General features: G+C 39.8%; 1 protein-coding gene across 2 annotated transcripts in view; it reads left to right on the forward strand.

Annotated features, from left to right (window-relative positions):
- Positions 1–19053, forward strand: part of LOC120219629 (centromere protein P) — a 235405-nt gene that overhangs the window by 99536 nt on the left and 116816 nt on the right. The gene's annotated exons all lie outside the window — the stretch shown is intronic.

Raw genomic sequence — 19053 nt, forward strand, 5'->3', positions numbered from 1 at the left:
AATTGAGAAAACAGTTTCTTAAATCATGGTCTCTGATAGACCCCATCTGAGAAAGTCTGCCCCGGACTTTAGCATCTTAGTTTCTTGTTTATTTTCCTGTCAGAAACTAAAAATGTGTGGAATGTAATCATGTGTTTATGTGGGATTTGAAGTTGTTAGTTAAGCAGAGTTAGGAACCCCGGATCTGATGTTCCCCTCAGTGGCATTTCCTCCCATGCACCCACATGCCATGGACCTTGTCATTTCCAGTGTGCAGCTCCCTTAACACCTGACTTGTCTTCACAGCCTACTCCATGTATGCATTCCAGCCGTAGTAATTGCCCAGTTTCAGCGGAACCAGATATGTGGATCCCACTGTGTCCTCCCTGCCCTTTGCTCGTATCTTCCAGTATACTCAGTTCCTCTTAGCAGCCCGGACCCCACAGCACATTACTGTTGTCACCCGTGTGCACACGTCCTGCCCTTTCATCCGCATCCTTGTCCAGTAAACTCCAGCCCTGTTTCCTTCAGTTATCTGTCTACCCGCAGCCTGACTCATGCAGCAGTCAGTTGAGAGAAAACAGACCACTCCAGCTGGCCTCATGTTAAGTTCATGAGCACTCGGTGCTGCTGCATGACATCTCCTTCTAGTCAAGCCTCTAAAGCCTCATTCCCTACTGGTTTGGGGTGATGACCTTGCTGTGCTGCTTTTTTTTTTTTTTTTTTTTAACCAAGAAGATAGCCTAAAAAATTGTTTATTCAGGTATACTTTGTTATCCCTACCTACACAGTATGCCAAAATAGCAATGGTTTGATTTTTTAATGTTTATTTGTTTTGAGAATGAGAGAGAGGCAGAGGCGGAGGCAGAGGCAGAGGACCTGTGCGTGGAGGGCCAGACAGAGACGGAGAGGGAATCCCAAGCAGGTTTTGTGATGTCAGTGCAGAGACCAGTGCAGGGCTTAAACCACAAACTCTGAGATCATGACCTGAACTGAAATCAAGAGACATTCAACCCACTGAGCCACCCAGGCGCCCCAATGGTTTGATCTTTTAAAACAATCTGTGATTTTGAAACTTAAGTTTTCCTTTACAAATCTGGATAGACTCCATGCATTGTTCCTTTTTATCCAAGAGATTCATGGAGGATGAGGCATTTGAACTGGAGTCTGAAGGAATATTAGAGTTCTCATAGAGGAGAGCAGGGAGAAAGGTTTCCGGACAGGAGAGATGAGCAAATATGTAAACAACACAGAGTAGGATGTCTGGGAAATAGTGGTTAACTGTTGAAGGAGCAAAGTAAGACTGTTACAGCCAATCTGGACCAGAATTTAGAGGGCCTGAATGCTGACCTGTGGAATCTGCACTCAAGGAATGAACACCTAATTTGATTCATTCATGTAGTTGAGCATATCCTCACACTGCAGTGTTTGTGGGTGAAGTTGGAGAGAGTCCTGGGGGGAGTGTGGTCTCATCCCAGAGGGCAGTCACATGGTGCTGGGAAGCTTGGGAGAGCTCTTTAGCCTGCTGCCATTAGTACCTGTGCTAGATGTTGTGTGTGAACATGGTTAGTAATCCACGTTACAGATGTAAGTAGTTAGTTACTTAGCTTGGTTGAGTTACTTCAGTTAATGACTTTCTGGAATTAACTTCTGGGGATGAGGCATTGTGCTTGGTGGGGAACACAGATGGAAAGAGCGAGCATACAGTTTATGGAGAGATACAACACAGTGAACCAGTTTTCTGACAGAGGGAAACCAGGCTTACAGCAGAGACCCCCAGTGCTGTGGGCACAGCAGACCAACCCTGCTTGGGACACACAGGGAAGTCTTGGGAGCATCATTTGGTCCCTATGTTGGGAGTGTAGCAGGATTGGGTATAGAGCATCCTGTACATTTTACTCACTAGTTGATAATATTTTATGTGTTAAATTTGTACTATTGTACCATTAACTCTTGAAAGTACATGTCATACTTCACTTCAGTCTCATAGCACAAGGGGTTCTGCTGTTAGGTTGCTGTGTCTCACAAGGTAAAAGTAGAAGCGGGGGGACAGATGTGCAGCTGTGAGGGGGCAGATATGTAGGAGGTCTTGGAAGCTGACTGTTTCATAGATAAACTTTGAGGTGAGCATTGTTCATCAGAGCTCTGAAGTTCATCCTTTTATTAAGAACATTAGCAAAAAAAATTAGCAATCATAGATTAGTAGCCTTACATTTGAGAATTAAAGTCATGGCTCTGTTCAACAATTACGAGAAATTATTGGGGGAAAAAGGAAACCTGGATGATACTTTAGATCCTGCACTTAATTGCATACCTTCGATTTCTAATCAAGACCTCATGATGGGAGCCTCTCTGAAAATAAAGGGTTCTTTCATGTTGCCAGATTTTGGTCTTGGGCATCTGTGAAGACAGGCTCTCCCCTAAGGACAAGTTCTCTTCTCAGTCATCCCCTGAGGACTTTGGCTCTGTAGCTCAGCCTGGTCCCACTTCCTTTTGACCAAATCCAGTTTTCTAGTCTGAAGTCAATCCTGTCTCCATCCATAGGCCCAATATTTTCTATTCGTCTTAGTCTTCAACTTCATCCCTGGTAAGTTTCCCTGTTATAATTACCTCTTCTTTTTATCTGAATTTTCCATTCAGCTGATCTCTTCCCAACCATTTGCTAACCATGTTTTTATTACTTCTGCCTTTTCATGTTGTATGGTTTATGCCTTGTTCCCTGTGGGACAGCTCATAGGAAAACAGTACATTCACAGTCAGTTCTCCCATTTCCTGACCTAACTTTTGGCAGAATCTAGTACACTGCTCAGTGCTCAAAGATTTGTTGAATGGATGATTAGATTAGTAAATTGCAGATTACATCTTGTTAGTGATGTTTGTCCCTGCGAATGCTGATTATTTCTCGGTGTTATTTTGCCACAGTGTTTTTTTTTTTTTTTTTTTTGAATGGACACACTCATAGAAAACATGGTTGTTCTCTCCGAGTGGTGTCTCCATCACAGCATGCTATTCCCATTACATAGAGTAGTAGAAAAATAACAGATGTGAACAGGAAACTTTAAAGCAAAGGAAAACATATGTTAACTGGTTTTTAATAAATATTCACTAACATGAATTTTTTGTATTATATGCTACCAATGTTTCTATATTGTAACACTTCTCTTAATTGGGAAAAAGCACTTATGTTTTCATAAGAAATTTTTAATTAAAATGAGATCAAACTTTGTTCTGGAAAGTTTAAAGTAATTGGAAAGCCTCATTGCATTTTATCATTTTAAAGACTCAATTACGTCATTGGTATGCCACACAAACTGGGATATAAGAAACCAAAGTGTTAGTATATGACTCAGATTTTTTTCCCAGACAGTTTTAAATTTAACTCTATAAAAGCAAAGTAGTATACATTCCTGTTACACCCAAGGCCTAAAGAAGTAAGACTCTTTTCCTATTAAAAATATGAACATTTCAAAAAATTCTTTAGCCAGAATACATTTAAATCTTTACTGAAACCCAAGAAACTTTCCTTTCATGCTAGATAGAGCACTCACATCTTCTCTTTGAGAAAGATATAAATGAAAGCAGAAACATGTCAAGGAATCGATCAACAGAGAAATTTTAAGATAATGTCTAGTGAAATTTGTACAAATCTCCTTCTTCCCTGTCACCCTGGCCGGGTATGTGGCTCACAGACACAGCTTCTGTCATTTAAAGTTGAGAGAGAAGGAGACAAAATGATTCCATTAACCTGAGAATCTTTCATTTCCAAGTAACGAACAAAAAAAACCTAGACAAAGATTATTTATTGGGTAAATATTAAGTTAAAAAATTAAAATTACTGTATTACTTCTTTCTCTGAATATTTTTGCTACAGAGTTTTAAGGTAGCTTTTCTCACATACCGTGCTTTCATGACGGCTGCCATCTATTTTAATGTTAAACAAATCAAACATACTTAAAGAAATTTTAACAGTAGGAATACTTTCTTTAAAAATTGAAAATTATTTTATCATCATACCTGTTGAGTTTGCTTTAGTTTTCAGGGGTTGATGAATTTGCAAATCCTGTAAATTCAATCAGATATTCCTAAATTCTTTAACTGAGTCTCTTAAAAATCCACAGTGACTGTGTCCAGACAGGGCTGTCCTTGAATTACTGTAGCAATTTAAGCAAATATAATCTGCTTGGAAAACAGTTGGCTTGAATTAAAATTATGTATTTCTTTTCATTATCCAAAACTTTGTGGATTCAAATTGAGATGCTTGTGCTGTGGGTCAGATTTATGTGGCTTACTTCCCTCTCTTTTCCCCTTAATTTTGGTTTGAGGTGTGGCAAGAATTTCCTCTAATATGAAAGGCAAACAGAACTAAATGAAACAGCATGTACTGATTACTGTTTTTATTTTCATTTTCATGCCAAGGAATTCTCCAAATTAAGGTCCCCTGTGACATGGAGCTCAGCTTCTCGGCCATTTAAGGTGGAACTCAGAGCTGTCTTGAAATGGTGCTTGTTTGAACCCTTATGTTCACACCACTGCTTCCCTTTATGAAGACAGGAAACTGAGATTAGAAACATAGAACATTCCTCTATAGAGTAATCTCTAGTTTACTTTTTAAGTGAAGGAGCTTGTCATTAGTGACACAGATTAAAGATAAGACTTTTCCACACAGAATTATACCTTCTTTTCTGTTTGCTATCCCCATTCTCACCTTCCTCCCAAATATATCCACTGGAATGCCTGCCAGTAACCTTTGAAACAAAAATTAATCTGGCGATGGAATTTAGTGTCTTGTACTCAGGAGGTAAAGCTCTGATTTGCCTGTTTACATTAGTACAAAAAATAAGTTTACAGTATTGACTGAGATGGAAATAGAAACTTCTGTTGACCAACTACTGTTGCCTTCATTTTGTGGATGTAGACAATCTCATTTCAATGAGTTGTCTCTCCTGAAGAGTAGCAGTTAATTGCTTCAATCCTACATTTTTATACTAGTGTTTTCATATTTTCAACAGAGAGTTAACTTGGATTTCTTGGCAATGAACTTTGAGCTCATTCTTTGGAAGGCTCTTTAAAGTTTGTGGAAACTAACAAGGTAAAATGAATCCTGGAATTTGTTTTTGCGTCCTCAAACGGTGTTTACCATTATATTTTTACAAAAAAATCACAGGATTTATTTTCTTATACTTCAGGTTTTTTAAAAGCTTGCTGTGTTTCAAGTGATGCTTGGCAATATTGTAAAAATCTCATCTATTATTTGAGACACTGGTATGTAAAACATGGCAGACCATATCTGGGCCAAGGTTTCATCTTGTTACTGATTGTTTCCATATGTTTCCTATTAGTCTTTGTTCTTAAGGCTTCTACACTAAGGAAGAGAGAGCAGATCTGTAATTTTTTCCAAAAATTATTGTATGTACCCTCATAGTTCTTTTGGAAGATAAACTTAAAATTGAAAGTTTAATTGCTCTATAATTCTTCATTTAACACTCTGATTTGAATTTCTGAGTGATTATGTTGTTCATGTACCTAACAAATGTGAAAAGAATGTGTATCAGTCAGTAGCTAGAGCACATAAAATCACACGTATTCAGGAGATTTGAAAGAGATGGATGGTGTCCAGGAGGCATGAGTTGGGGGCAGGGGATCCGGGGAGCGCTGGCTCAGTCAGGCCTTAGAGAAGAAAGTAGAAGCTGTAAGTGATGGTCACAGTTCATTGTTTCAGGCTGGTGGGTATAATTGCAGCAGTGGAAGAGAGAAGCCCACTGAATCGATGAAAAGTCTAAGTTATAATCTATAATTTTAATTTAGCTGAGTAGATACAGTATCTTCAAAGCTGAATAACTAGTGCTGGCAGAGAAAGGTCAGACTGAGACCTGCTGAAATGTGGTAATTAAGGATTTTTTTCATTACATTCGTTCAGCTAATACTTAAGAGCACATGCTTTGTTCAAGGCAGTTTTAAGTGCTATAGACTCAGCAGCAAGTCCCTGTTGTCATGGAAAAGGAAAACAGAAAATAGATGAAGTGGTACAGAATGCAGTGGAGAAGAATAAAGCAAGATGGGGGACAAACAGGAATGACACGGGCACAGGCAGCAGCTGTGACGGTCCTGTGCACACCTGTGTGGCGGGTGGGGGAGCCAGGTGTCCCACTGCTGGACGGAGGCTACAGACAAGCAAGGGGAGGCAGCGGGAAGGACGCACGGCGAGGGGCCAGAGCGGAGACCTCAGCATGAACTCGTGAGCACACAGCTGGTGCCACAAAGACACGTTTGGAGACGCGTGTGTGCACACGTGCTGGCGTACATACACCTGTCTCCTGGTAGGGTGTAGAAGCAGTGACTGTCCAGCAGCAGCAAACAGCCAGCACCCAGATCTTGGTTTCGAACACCACTTTCCAGTAAAAGAAACCAGGCTTCTTGGAGAAAAGACTGATTCCAGGCCTGGGGCGCGGAGCCTTCGGGATGAGCCGGGAGCAGCCTAGAGCACCGGGAAGCAAGAGATATGGGAAATCTCTGTACTTTCTCAGTTTTGCCATCAACCTAAAACTGCTCCAAAAAATGCTCTATTAATAAAAGTTTTAAGAAAGGAAGTTACTATCTTAGATAGTTTAGCAAAGACCTGAATATAGTGAGGGAACAGTCCAAATTGGTATCATATGGGAGAAGACAGTATGGCTGGGGCTGAGTGATCTGGGCAGGGAGGGTATCCTCAGAGAGGCAGCCAGGACCAGAGTCAAGGTCTGGCACATGCTTGGAAGCCTTAGTCTCGCAGCATCACACATCAGCTCAGTTTGGGAGGTACATGTGACCCTTAGCCAATGAACTGCCTCCATCAGAAAACCCATTCAGGAAGCCCTACGGTGGTCTCAACACTAGACATCACACGTGCCCGGCAGACACCCTCCATCTTTGTGGATCTGCCCACGCTCACTGGCTTCCATTTCCTCCATTGTTCTCTTTTCCCATAAATAGTAGTCCCATTGCAACTGCACCCACTGTATGATGGAAGTCAGAAATCTGGGAGTTCTCTAAATGAGTGTATCCCAAGTGTGGCGCAAGAGCCATCAGTGTCTGAATTTGCCAAGGCTGCTTATTTAACATTCAGGCGGCAACACCGCTCTACTTGACCTGCAGAATCAGAGGCTGTAAGTGCGGCCCCAGGAACTTACATTGTTAACCTGTGTCGCAGGTGCCGTGAGAACTTGAGAACCACTGCTCTCACTGTCAGATTGGATCTGTCACTTGAGTCCTCTGTGATCTAGCACAGGAGTATCTTTTTGGTGGGCCTGTGTCTCTTCGTCTTCCCTGCCACCATCTTTTTTCCAGTGACCAGCACTCCCTCAGATGTCGCAGAATCAGATGCTGCGCTCCTCTCCCTGTGTTCACACAGCTCCTTCTCGAATCCATCTTTCAGCTTACTCTATATAAAAGTAAAGCTAACTGTACAGTGCTTCTGCTTAAAATCCTCCAGTGTTGCTTCATATTTTAAAATAAATTCCAAAGATAGGGGCTCCTGGCTGGCTCAGTCAGTAGAACATGTAACTCTTGATCTCTGGGTCAAGTCTCATGTTGGGTATAGAGCCTGACAGAGAGAAAATTTTAAAAAAAATTATTTTTAATATATAAAGGAACAAAAACACGTTCCAAACATGACCTTCTCATTTGATTAATTCTGACACCTACCTCTTGCCTGTTCTTGGACCAGGTGACTTATGTTTCTGGGCTGCTTTCTAGCCTCCAGCTACCCGCTCCTTCCTCTTCCTTCAGATGCCAGCTGGGTGTCCTAACAATTCAGCTCATTTCTGATACTGTCTATACAGAGTTGGTGTCACATCCCATCGGTTAAAGGCTCACTCCCACAAGACTGCTCCCACTTTGGATGCCAGACGCAGGTAGTAGGTCTGCAGCTTACCTGCCACCTCTGTGCTGTGTGGCTACAGGTTCCCACAGCCCCTCTTCAGGTTTTATAATTTCCTTTAATGGCTCACAAAACTCAAGTGCTTATGTTTATTAAATTATTATTTAATAAAGTATATGTTAAAGAATACAGGTGTAAAGCCAGATGAAAGGATACATAATGTGAGGTCTGGAGGGGCCCTGAGTCTAGGAGCTTCTGTCCCCTTGGAATTGAAGTATATTATGCTCCCAGTTCGTGGAGATGCTCACCAGCCCGGGAACGTTTCTAAACCCTGTACTTGAAGGGTTTTTGTGGAGGCTTTTGCATGTAGGTGTGATGGATGGTTAACCTAGTCCTGAACGCCTCTCCTTCCTCGGAGGATGAGGGATGGGGCTGAAAGGTCCAAGCTTCTAATCATGGCAGGTCTTTCTTATGACCAGCCCCCATCCACCAGCCATCAAGGAACCCACCCAGAGTCACCTCCTTAGAACAAAAGATACTCTTATCACCCAGGAAATTCCAAGTGATTTAGGAGCTCTGTATGGGGAACTGGGGGCAGACACCAAATGTATATTTCTGTGTCACAAGGTACACCATGAAACCTCCCTGCAGCTTCTGTTCACAACCCCCTGCTTCCCATCCCAGGAGTCACTGCTAAGGACTGGTAGATGTAGGACTCCAGGGTACTATCGTCCCTGAGACCTTCAGTAGAATAGTGTGGTTATTTTCTTGTGAGTCTTTCTAGAGATATTTTATGCACCTAGAAGCAACTATATATATATTTAAAAACTATTGTTTTTAAAAAAATTCTTGTATGAAATTTTTGATATTTTTAATCTTATCCTAATATAAGCATTGATGTAATTAATAACCTTTTATATGTCATTGCATGTGTGGGCAGGTATACTTGAGAGAGAAATCTACAGAGAAGGGCATGCTCTCCATGGAGTGTCAAGGGCACGTGTCGAATCCGCCTTGCTGTACTTGCTTGATCAAGGTGGTGTGGTGGGTGAAAGTGGTGCCATGCTTGGAGCATTCACTTACTCTGAGTCTGTTGGAATATCTCTGACATTTTACATCTGTGTCTGCTGCTTTTTCTGGAGCAGTCTGGATCTTTTTTACTTTTTTTTCTATTGTGTTGTAGGTCTTTTTCTGATTGAGTTTTGGCATTTCTTTATAAGGGAAATTAGGCTTATATGCTGTGTCTCAAAATGGTTATTTTCCAGTTTGTCGTTTGTCCTTTGACTTTGCTCTTGACAGTTTTGCCACAAAGACTTGATGTTGTTGAGCTTCTCCGCTTCTACTTAAGGTCCTGCAGTTTTTGTGTCAAAGTTAAAACCACCTTCTCCACTTCCTCGTTATCAGAAAAATTCTCCCACGGTTTCTTCTGGGACAACTATGGTTTCTTTTATTGTTTTTAGTTTTTGCACTTAAATGTCTGATTTGTTAGAATTTATAGCTCGTGTACAGTGTCATCCTCCCGAATGTTTTGCGGATGGCTCTCCCCGTGTCCCAGTGGTGTTACCTGAACAGCCACTTTCCCCTGTCCATTGTCAAAGGCCACTGTTCCCACAGCAGAATGAGTTTTTCCCGGACATTCCACCCTTTTCTCTTGAGCTGTCTGTCAGCTGTGTAGTTATTTTATAAAACCATCCTTAACATGGCCCTGGTGTTGATTTATCAGATACCTTGTATTCTACTATAGTCAGTACTTTTTTATTCATTTTTAAAATTAAAAATTTTACTTTGAGATAATTGTAGACACTTACACATTGTAAGAAATAACACAGAAATCGTGTGTGTGCTATAGCCTAGCTCCCCTAATGATAACATCTTGCGAAACTATATAGAATGTTACCACAACCAGGATACTGAGGGTGCTGATGTCAAATAGAGGACATTTACGTCCCGGCAAGGGCTCCACATGTTACCCTTTTATAGCCACAGAAATCTCTTGTTTGTCTCCCTCTCATCCTAACTCTTAACAGTTAATCTGTTCTGTTGTAGCAATTTTGACATTTTAAGAATATTATGTAAATGTGGGGTGCCTGGTGGCTCATTCGGTTTAGCAGCTTATTTCGTCTCAGGTCATGATCTCACCGTTCCTGAGTTCGAGCCCCGTGTCGGGCTCTTGTGCTGACAGCTCAGAGCCTGGAGCCTGCTTTGGATTCTGTGTCTCCCTCTCTCTCTCGGTGCCTCCCCTGCTTGCTCTCTCTCTCTCTCTCTCTCTCTCTCTCAAAAATAAATAAATATTTTTTTAAAATTTTAAGAAGAATAGTATATAAATGGAATAATATAATACACAACCTTTTGGAATTGACTATTTCACTCAGCATCATTCTCTGAAGACTCATACAGGTAGTTGATCAGGTTGTATGTCAATAGTTTATTCCTTTCTGTTACTACTATTCCTTAACATGACTGGTTTAATTGTTCATCTGCTGAAGACTATGGGTTGCTCTGATTTAGGGCTATTGCCAATACAGTTACTGTGCACACTCCTGTACAGATACTTTCGTGAACATCAGTCTCCATCTTTCTGGGATAGATGCCGAGGACTGTAACTGCTAGGTCACATGGGATGCCCGTGTTTAGTTTTTAAAAATCTGCTGAACTGTTTTTCAGAGTGACTATACCGTTTTAAATTTCCACTGGCAAAGTATGAGAGATCCACTGTCTGTACATCCTCCTTAGCATTTGGTGTTACCTTGAAATCAGATAGAATGAGTCCTCCCTTTCTTCCAGAATTATTTTACCTATTCTGGTTCCTTTGCCTTTCCACATAAGTTTTGGAATAATAATGTCTATATCTACAAAAAGTCATGGTGGAATTTGGGTAAGAATTATATTAAAAACATATATCAAATTTTGCCTGTTTTTTTAAAAGGTTTTATTTGTTTATTAAAAATTATTTTTAAAGTTTATTTATTTTGAGAGAGAGAGAAAGCACGAATGGGGGAGGGCCAGAGAGAGAAGAGAGAGCAAAAATCCCAAGCAGACTCTGCACCACCAGCACAGAGCCTGATGTGGGGCTTGAATCCACAAACTGTGAGATTATGACCTAAGCCTAAGTTGGATGCTTAACTGACTGAGCCACCCAGGCGCCCCCAAAGGTTTTATTTTTAAGTAATCTCAGCACCCAAAGTGGGGCTCGAAGTTATAACCCCAAGATGAAGAGTCACATGCTCCATTGACTGCCAGGGAGCCGCCCCTTGCCTGTTTTTAATTAGGTTGTTTGCCTTATTATGAGTGTAAGTGTTCTTTACATATTCTGAATACAAGTCCTTTTATCAGATATATGGCTTACAATTTTTTTCTTCCAGTCCATGGCACAAGTTTTAATTTTCTTAATAATGTCTTTTATACACATATATTAATTTTGTAAAGCCCAAGTTAATCTACTTTTTTCATGCCTTTTGGTGTCAAGTCTAAGTATTAATTTCCTGACTAAGTGGTTAAAGACTTTTTCCTATATTCTTACAGAAGTTTGTAGTTTTATCTCTTAAATTTGGGTCTATGATCTATTTTGTTAGGTGTTTTTTAAAAAAAAATTTTTTTTAATGTTTATTTATTTTGAGAGAGAGGGAGACAGAGCACGAGCAGGGGAGGGGCAGAGAGAGAAGGCGACACAGAATCTGAAGCAGGCTCCAGGCTCTGAGCTGTCAGCAACAGAGCCCGACGCGGGGGCTCAAACTCACAAACCCATAAGCCATGAGATTGTGATCTGAGCCAAAGTTGCACGCGCAACTGACTGAGCCACCCAAGCGCCTCATATTTTAAGTTAGTTTTTGAATGCATTGTGAGGTTAGGGTCTAATCACTTCTTCTTCTTTTTTTTTTTTTTTTTTGCATGTGAATATTCCAACCTTCTCAGGACAATATGTTGAGAAGATGATTATTTCCCTTTTGAATTACCTTGATATCTTCAAAAATCAGTTAACCATGAAAGTACAGGTTTGTTTCTAGATTCTCAGTCCAGCTCTATTGCAGCCTTACTGGTTACAACAGATTTACATTACATTTTGCCATTAGGTAGGTAGTATATATCCTCCAACTTTGTTCTTTTTCCAAATCGTTTTCATTGTTGCAAGCTTTTCGTGTTTCTCTGTGATTTGCAGAACTGGTGTGTGTGCGTGTGCCCTCATAACGTAATATGATGATTGAGGGCTTGGTATGTGAACATTGCATTTAAAATGCTTAGTTTGTTGTTGCCATATGGTATGGGCTCAGTAAATGCTAGATGCTGTATTTTTTTTTCTTGTAAGATTAAAAAAAATTGTTAATGTTTATTTATTTATTTGTTTGTTTGTTTGTTTTTTGAGAGAGAGACAGACAGAGTGCGAGCAGGGGGAGGGCTGAGCGAGAAGAAGGCACATAAAGCAGGCTCCAGGCCCTGAGGTGCCCGCACAGAACCGACGCAGGGCTTGAACCCACGAACTGTTGAGATCATGACTTGAGGCAAAGTTGGATGCTTGCCGGACTGAGCTACCCAGGCGCCCCTCTCTTGCCGGATTTTCTAGTCTTATGAGGGTACTTAGGCGTTTTAGAGGTATACAGAGCATACTCTGCTTGTCCAGTGTTCACATACCCCATTCCTTGGTTTTCCTAATTCCTATCAGGAAGTTAGGAATTTCCTATTTTTTATTAGTCAGACCATGTAGGACTTTTCTGCTTCTAGGAAGGTGCCCTTATTTACCTTTTTTTTTTTTAAGATTTATTTTTAGGTAACCTATACCCAATGTGGGCTTGAACTTAGAACCCTTAAGACCATGAGTCACATGCTCTACCGAGTCAGCCAGGTGCCCCCATCATTTGTTACCTTTTTAAAATATGAAAGTAGTATTTAAAAACATTTTTTTAAATGTCTGTTGTCTTTATTTTCACACGGTATATTAGAATAAGACTGCCCTCCCATGGTGAAAATTCGGTAATTGTCTAATAAACTTAATGGTCCTGTTTTGGGGAAAAATTTAGAAATATGTATCTTTTTTAAGATAGGCGAGGAATTAGAAATAGCCTATTCAGGGGCGCCTGGGTGGCTTAGTCAGTTAAGCGTCTGACTTTCGCTTGGGTCATGATCTCGCGGTTCGTGGGTTCGAGCCCCGCGTCGGGCTCTGTGCTGACTGCCAGCTCGGAGCCTGGAGCCTGTTTCAGTCTGTGACTCCCTCTCTCTCTGACCCTCCCCTGCTCACGCTGTCTCTCTCTCTCTCCTAAAAATAAATAAAACATTAAAAAAAATCTTTAAAAAAAAAAAAAAGAAATAGCCTATTCTGTGGTCTCAAAATGGACAGAGACAGTAGAATCCCCATAGCTGTAGGGTCACAGCGGCTAACCAGCCCTAGAGGCTAGTCCACAAAGCTTGTCGTGAGTCACGGGTCTTAAGTCTCCTGTTCTCACAGGGGAAACAGTTTGCTCATCTTAGAAATTTAAGTGAGCCTGCTTCTAGATCCAGAGTTCTCTTGGTCCCTTTGCTTTGGGGGATACCATTTCATGGCCAATCTCATCTTAGAATTCTTAGAGTCACCTTTGAGACGTAGTCCGACATCCTCTTTGTTTTCTGTGGAATTATACAGCATTGCTGAAAGTGCCCTTTAGATGAGAGGAATGCTTTGGTTTCTTCAAAGTATTGAAATGATTAGACATATGGATGAGAGGGGGGTTTATGGACCCAGGAAGCAGAAGTGCCATTATTATGTTTCCTGAGGTTAGCAGCTATTCAGAAAATGTATAAAAAGAAACTTTTAAGGAGTGAGCTGTGCTGCTGTTGGCCAAGTTCTGATTGGAGGAGCAAATTAATGGATGTTTGCTGGCGGGGGTTGGGGGTGGAAGAGTGGCTTGGGAAGGGGGTGCACCAGCCTCTGGGGTGATGAGCGGGGTTTGTATCCTGATCTGCTTCAAGCTGGATATCCACATCATACCACATGCAGAAATTAACTCGAATAGAACACAGACCTAAATGTAAGAGCTAAAACTGCTGAATATTAGGAGAAAACATAGATTTTGGTTTTTATGACCTTAGATTACACAACGGTTTCTCAGCTGTGACACTAAAAGCACAAGAAACAAAAGAAATTTAATCAAAATCAAAATTTAATTTTTTAAATGTTTGTTTATTTTTGAGAGAGTATAAGCAAGGGAAGGGCAGAGAGAAGGAGACAGAGGATCTGAAGCAGGCTCTGCACTAAAAGCAGAGAACCTGATGTGGGGCTTGAACTCATGAACTGTGAGATCATGACCTGAGCTGAAGTCAGACACTTAACCAACTGAGCCACCCTTGGTGCCCATTAAGATTCTTTTTCTGTCTTAAAGTCCGTAATAAAGGACTTACTCCACAAGTAAGTTGTCATGATTCACTTGTTTCCAAACTTTAATGGATTTCAAGTGAGTAATATTTTGTATTTACCATAAAATGAGTTTGTGGCAGAAAACTTGACTTTGGTTCAGTTGTTTATAATTTTTATTAGTGATTTGTTTTTTGTAAATTTATAATCATAAATGGTTAACAGCTGCGGGATGAAGAACAAACATTAACAACAGGAAGTTAATTGCAGTGATTTCAGGAATCATTTCTGATATTTGAAAATTTTTTGTTCTGTCTTTTTCAGAAAAAGATTAACTTCACTACTTTAAGTTCTGCTACTGAGATAATAGACTGATCTGTTTGTTTAGGTACTTTTTTTTGTTTTCTTTTTTGTTTTAATTTTTTTTATGTTTATTCATTTTTGAGAGAGAGAAAGAAAGAGAGGGAGAGGGAGCAAGCACGAGGGAGGAGGGAGGGGCAGAGAGAGAGAGGGAGACACAGAATCCAAAACAGTCTCCAGGCCGTGCCTGCCAGCACAGAGCCTAATGCGGGGCTCAAACCCACAAGCTGTGAGATCGTGACCTGCGCTGAAGTTGGACGCTCAACCACAGAGCCACCCAGGCGCTGTTTAGATAATTCTAACCTTAGTATTAACCTTATGAATTTGATTATTAATTTTAAGACCTGGATTTTTACAATTTCAGTGAGCAGTGAGCATTTGACTTTTCTTCTTATAAGTGACATGATATCACAGTTTTATTTTTATGATACATTGTAGTAAAATGGATTATTGAAATTATTGGAACTTTAGAAGATTTTAATTTTAATATGATTATCATTATAATATAATCTCTTTAAGGACTTCACAATCTTTAATTTTTCTCATCAGTTAGTAATTGTCCAGTATAACAGTTACTCATATTTTATGAACCTTTATGGTTTACAAATCATTTTCACATACATTTTTTAAATTGAAGTATGTTGACGTGCAGTGTTATGTTAGCTTCAGGTGTATAACATGCTGATTACTGAAGTCTTTACAGTACCCAGCGCTCAGTGTGGTAAACGTGCTTGTCATCTGTCACCACACATTATTGCAGTATCATTGACTATGTTCCCTATGCTCTGCTTTTCATTCCTGTGACTTCATAACTGGAAGTTTGTACCCTTGATCCCCTCACCCACATCTCCTCTGGCAGCCACCAGTTTGTTCTTTGTATTTAAGTCTGGTTTTTTGTTTGTTTTGTTTCTTGAATTCTACATGCTAGTCATGTGGTATTTGTCTTTATCCAACTCATTTCACTTAGTATCATACTCTCAAAGTCTATTCATGTTGTCACTGATTGCACGTTCTCATTCCTTTTTATGGCTGAGTAGTATTCAGCCGTAAAAAAGATGTATACACGGCTGCCTGGGTGGCTCAGTCGGGTAAGCATCCGACTTCGGCTTAGGTCATGATCTCACGGTTTGTGGGTTCGAGCCCCACGTCGGGCTCTGTGCTGACAGCTCAGAGCCTGGAGCCTGTTTCAGATTCTGTATCTCCCTCTCTCTCTGCCCTTCCCCTGCTTATGCTCTGTGTGTGTCTCTCTCTCTCAGAAATAAATAAAACATTAAGAAAAATTTTTTTAAAAAAAGATGTATACAGCACATCTTTATCTGTTCATCTATGGATGGACCCTTCAACTGCTTCCATATTGTGGCTATTGTAAATAATGCTGCAGGAAATGTATGGGTGCATCAATCTTTACAAATTAGTGTTTTCATTTTCTTTGGGTAAATAACCAGTAATGGAATTAACTGGATCATATGGTATTTCTGCTTTTAACTTTCAAGGACCTCCATACTGTTCTCCACATTGACTGCATGAATTTACATCCCCTCGAACAGTGCATGAAGGTTCCTTTTTCTCCACATCCTCCTCCACACTTATTTCTTGTCTTCTTGATCTTAGCCATTTGGACAAGTGTGAGGTGATACCTCATTGTGGTTTTGATTTGTATTTCCCTGACGGTGAGTGATGTTGAATATCTTTTTATGTGTCTGCATCTGAGTGTCCTCTTTGGAAAAAAGCTTCTTCAGACTCTTGCCCACTTTTTAATCAGATGTTTGCTTTTTTGGTGTCGAGTTGTATAAGTTCTTTATATATTTTGGATACTAACTCTTTATCAGATATGTCATTTGTAAATCTCTCCTCCTATTCAGTAGGTTGTCTTTTAGTTTTGTTAATATTTTCCTTCACTACGCAAACATTTTTTATCTTGGTGTAGTTACAGTAGTTTATTTTTGCTTTTGTTTCTGTGGCCTGGGGAGACATATCCATAAATATGTTGCTGTGGACAATGTTCAAGATATTATTTGTCTGTGTTTTCTTTTAGGAGTTTTATGGATTCGGGTCTGACATTTAGGTTTTTAATCTGTTTTGAGTTTATTTTTGTGTATGGTGTAACGAAGTGGTCCAGATTCTTTCTTTTGGATGTTGCTGTCCAGTTTTCCCAGTACCATGTATTGAAGAGACTGTCTTTTCCCCATTGTATATTCTTGCCTCCTTTGTAGCAGATTAATTGACCGATAAGTATGGGTTTATTCCTGGGCTCTCTATTCTGTTCTATTGATCTATGAGTTTTGTGCGAAACTATACTGTTTTGATCACTACAGCTTTGTGTAGTTTACCTTGAAATCTGGGGTTGTGATACCTGCTGCTTTTTTCTTTCTCAAAATTGCTTTGGCTATTCACGTTCTGTGATTCCACACAAATTTAGTACTGTTTGTTCTCATTCTTTGAAAATTCATGTGCATTTTATCATTCAATCCTCACGGCAACATAACTGATCAGTATTATCACCACTGCCCTTAGTAGATGAGGAGACTGGCTCAAAGAGACTTGCCAGAACTATACATGGAGCTGGATTTCTGGATTTATTTTTCCAACTCCAGCTCTGTATTCCTGGGCTCATTGTATTATATCACTACTGGTGGTAAACTTTTTCAGTCTTAATCACACTTGGATCTCATCCCTACAGCTTTATAAACAAAAGTAACTGTTTGCTCTAGGTTTCCAAACTGGGGTCAGAGTTTAAAAATTAAGTAAATTTCCGGGGCGCCTGGGTGGCTTAGTCGGTTAAGCGTCCGACTTTCGCTTAGGTCATGATCTTNTTATCAGATATACGATTGTAAATATTTTCTCCCATTTCATAGGTCACCTTTTCATTTGTTGATGGTTTCTTATGTAGTAGAGCTTTTTAGTTTATGTAGTACTGCTTGCTTTTGTTTTCTAGTGTTTGTAAAATGTCGTATCAAAAAATTTGTTTCCAAGGGGCGCCTGGGTGGCTTAGTCAGTTAAGCATCCGACTTTCGCTTGGGTCATGATCTCGCGTTCGTGGGTTCGAGCCCCGCGTCGGGCTCTGTGCTGACTGCCAGCTCAGAGCCTGGAGCCTGTTTCAGAGTCTGTGACTCCCTCTCTCTCTGACCCTCCTCTGCTCACGCTGTCTCTCTCTCTCCTAGAAATAAATAAAAATATAAAAAAAAATTAAATTTCCTATAAAGCATTATTGTCAACCAGCTGCAATTTGACTCCACCCCCCACATTGGCAGTGTCTGCAGACTGGTTGTTGCACTGTGGGGATGGGGTGCATGTGCTACTGGCGTCTCCTGGGTAGAGACCTTCCACAAAGCAAAGGATAGCCCACCCCCTTCCAGAACAGTCCAGCCCAGGATGCCAGCAGTACCACAGTTGGAGACCCTTACTAGGAAAAACGGGACCTATTTACCTGTTCCTGATCTGGATATTCAAACCCTCCACCCCCCCTTACATACATGTAATATTTTTCTACTATCCTCAAAATTATTTAAAATCTAGTTTTGGGGGTAGTTTAAGATAAAGCAATCATCTTTCATAACACAGGCATAATTTGGAGCATTTTAGTAATGTTGCTATGAAAAAGCATTAATACTGTGCTAAAAGTGTTATATATAAATTAGAGTTTTCTGAAAAATACTTTATCTTCCTAGGCAGGAGTAGAAAAATTAAACCAAAGCACAAATATTTTACTTCAAGCCAATATTTTATTTTTTTTTATTTTCTAGTTTTCCCTATGTTGAATGCAAATAAAAAATAAAGTACTCTTTTATACAGAGCTTTTAGTTCCTTTGTGTTATGTTTAGTCCTCTGCCTGTTCATTTAGACCAGCTGTGTTTTCAGAGTTGTTCAGTTTGTCATAGTTGAGTAGACAGTTTTTATAGAATGGATAGTGTCTAGGCTCTTCCAGCCAAGTCCTTACAAGGGACATCTTGAAAGTACTCCTTACGTACAAGGTGACATTGTCATATAACCTAACAATTGACATATTGTTGAAAGCTTATAATAACTGAGATAATAAACAATGTGAATTACAGATTTTATGTAAACAGTATGCATTTTCGTAGAGGTTTTATAATCCGGTAATAATAATTCATTTTAAAAAGCATGTGCTATAGTCTGAAACCAGATGCTATGAATAGCATCTGTCAAGTTGATAATAAACACTTACTGAAAGCTTTATTATAAGGAGTTAGTTTAAACATAAAGACAATAAGGCTGTAAAATATGGAAATTTGAATAAGATTATGTGAAACTATTCTTCAGCATTAATAGAAACATTACAGTACCACCCAAATTATTAAAGAAAGAATAATAATGTGCTCTCCATGTAGCCATTCTTGTCAATTTTGGTTTGCTAACAGCAAACGAAAGAGCACAAGTTTTGCTAAGTCAAGCATTCCATTTACAGTACAGTTCTTTTTAAGATGCATTTGATAACAAAGTGTTTAAATACTGAATGTGTTATTTTTTTGTTACTGAGAAAAGAATGTTCAAGCATGAGACTTACGCAAAATCATTTGTG

The sequence above is a fragment of the Hyaena hyaena genome, unplaced genomic scaffold (assembly GCF_003009895.1).
Source record: "Hyaena hyaena isolate Hyena2069 unplaced genomic scaffold, ASM300989v1 scaffold_634, whole genome shotgun sequence".
NCBI lineage: Eukaryota > Metazoa > Chordata > Mammalia > Carnivora > Hyaenidae > Hyaena > Hyaena hyaena.